Here is a 3,133-nt window from a genome sequence, read left to right as displayed (position 1 = left end):
AAGCCACAAAGACACAAAAAAGTCTGCAATAACACTGGAAAAAGTTGTAATTTGTCGCTAGTAGCTGTTTAGGATTGGAAAGTCACCAAGACACAAAAAAGTCTGCAATAACACTGGAAAAAGTTGTTAGTTTGTCGCTAGTAGCTGTTTATAAAAAAAAAAAAGATCACCAAGATGATTGGAAAGTCGCCAAACTTAGTGACAAAGTCGCCAAGACACAAAAAAGTCTACAATAACACCAGAAAAAGTTGTTAATTTGTCGCTAGTAGCTGTTTATAAAAAAAAAAGATCACCAAGAGGATTGGAAAGTCGCCAGATTTAACATCAAAGTCACCAAGACACAAAAAAGTCTACAATAACACCGGAAAAAGTCGTTAGTTTGTCGCTAGTAGCTCTTTATAAAAAAAAAAGATCACCAAGAGGATTGGAAAGTCGCCAGATTTACAAAAAAATGTCGGCAATAACACCGGAAAAAGTTGTTAGTTAGTCTCTAGTAGCTGTTTATTTAAAAAAAAAGATTAACAGGAGGATTGGAGAGTTGCCAAATTTAGCGACAAAGACACAAAAAAGTCTGCAATAACACCGGAAAAAGTAGTTTGTCGCTAGTAGCTGTTTATGAAAAAAAAAGATCACCAAGAGGATTGGAAAGTCGCCAGATTTACAAAAAAATGTTGGCAATAACACCGGAAAAAGTTGTTAGTCTCTAGTAGCCGTTTATTTAAAAAAAAAGATTAACAGGAGGTTTGGAGAGTTGCCAAATTTAGCGACAAAGACACAAAAAAGTCTGCAATAACACCGGAAAAAGTCGTTAATTTGTCACTAGTAGCTGTTTAGGATTGGAAAGTCACCAAGACACAAAAAAGTCTGCAATAACACCGGAAAAAGTTGTTAGTTTGTCGTTAGTAGCTGTTTATAAAAAAAAAAGATCACCAAGATGATTGGAAAGTCGCCAAACTTAGTGACAAAGTCACCAAGACACAAAAAAGTCTACAATAACACCGGAAAAAGTTGTTAATTTGTCGCTAGTAGCTGTTTATAAAAACTAAATAAAAAAAGATCATCAAGAAGATTGGAAAGTCGCCAGATTTAACATCAAAGTCACCAAGACACAAGCAAGTCTGCAATAACACCGGAAAAAGTAGTTTGTCGCTAGTAGCTGTTTATGAAAAAAAAAGATCACCAAGAGGATTGGAAAGTCGCCAGATTTACAAAAAAATGTCGGCAATAACACCGGAAAAAGTTGTTAGTTAGTCTCTAGTAGCTGTTTATTTAAAAAAAAAGATTAACAGGAGGATTAGCGATAAAGACACAAAAAAGTCTGCAATAACACCGGAAAAAGTCGTTAATTTGTCGGTAGTAGCTGTTTAGGATTGGAAAGTCACCAAGACACAAAAAAGTCTGCAATAACACCGGAAAAATTCGTTAGTTTGTCGCTAGTAGCTGTTTATAAAAATGTAAAAAAAAGATCACCAAGAAGATTGGAAAGTCGCCAAGACAAAAAAACGTCTACAATAACACCGGAAAAAGTGATTAGTTTGTCGCTAGTAGCTGTTTATAAAAAAAAAAAGGATCACCAAGAGGATTGGAAAGTCGCCAAACTTAGTGACAAAGTCGCCAAGACACAAAAAAGTCTGCAATAACACCAGAAAAAGTTGTTAATTTGTCACTAGTAGCTGTTTATAATAAAAAAAAGATCATCAAGAGGATTGGAAAGTCACCAGATTTAACGTCAAAGCCACAAAGACACAAAAATGTCTGCAATAACACCGGAAAAAGTGATTAGTTTGTCGCTAGTAGCTCTTCATAAAAAAAAAAAAAGATCATCAAGAGGATTGGAAAGTCGCCAAGACACAAAAAAGTCTACAATAACACCGGAAAAAGACGTTCGTTTGTCGCTAGTAGCTGTTTATAAAAATGTAAAAAAAAGATCACCAAGAAGATTGGAAAGTCGCCAAGACAAAAAAACGTCTACAATAACACCGGAAAAAGTGATTAGTTTGTCGCTAGTATCTGTTTATAAAAAAAAAAAGGATCACCAAGAGGATTGGAAAGTCACCAAACTTAGTGACAAAGTCGCCAAGACACAAAAAAGTCTGCAATAACACCAGAAAAAGTTGTTAATTTGTCACTAGTAGCTGTTTATAATAAAAAAAAAGATCATCAAGAGGATTGGAAAGTCACCAGATTTAACGTCAAAGCCACAAAGACACAAAAATGTCTGCAATAACACCGGAAAAAGTGATTAGTTTGTCGCTAGTAGCTCTTCATAAAAAAAAAAAAAGATCACCAAGAGGATTGGAAAGTCGCCAAGACACAAAAAAGTCTGCAATAACACCGGAAAAAGACGTTAATTTGTCGCCAGTAGCTGTTTAGGATTGGAAAGTCACCAAGACACAAAAAAGTCTGCAATAACACCGGAAAAAAGTCGTTAATTTGTAGCTAGTAGCTGTTTATAAAAAAAAAAGATCACCAAGAGGATTGGAAAGTCGCCAAGACACAAAAAAGTCTGCAATAACACCGGAAAAAAGTCGTTAATTTGTAGCTAGTAGCTGTTTATAAAAAAAAAAGATCACCAAGAGGATTGGAAAGTTGCCAAGACACAAAAAAGTCTACAATAACACTGGAAAAAGTTGTTAGTTTGTTGCTAGTAGCTGTCTATAAACATGTAAAAAAAAGATCAACAAGAGGATTGGAAAGTCACCAAGACACAAAAAAGTCTGCAATAACACCGGAAAAAGTTGTTAGTTTGTCGCTAGTAGCTGTTTATAAAAAAAAAAGATCACCAAGAGGATTGGAAAGTCGCCAAACTTAGTGACAAAGTTGCCAAGACACAAAAAAGTCTGCAATAACACCGGAAAAAGTCGTTAGTTTGTCGCGAGTAGCTGTTTATAAAAATGTAAAAAAAAGATCACCAAGAGGATTGGAAAGTTGCCAAGACACAAAAAAGTCTACAATAACACCGGAAAAAGTCGTTAATTTGTCGCTAGTAGCTGTTTATAAATTTAAAAAAAAGATCACCAAGAGGATTGGAAAGTCGCCAAGATACAAAAAAGTCTGCAATAACACCGGAAAAAGTCGTGAATTTGTCGCTAGTATCTGTTTAGGATTGGAAAGTCGCCAAGTTAGCATTGCT

Source organism: Nerophis lumbriciformis, linkage group LG07 (genome assembly GCF_033978685.3).
Source record: "Nerophis lumbriciformis linkage group LG07, RoL_Nlum_v2.1, whole genome shotgun sequence".
NCBI classification, from domain to species: Eukaryota; Metazoa; Chordata; class Actinopteri; order Syngnathiformes; family Syngnathidae; genus Nerophis; species Nerophis lumbriciformis.
The sequence above is the reverse complement of the archived record's forward strand: the minus strand, read 5'-3'. Positions refer to the sequence as shown.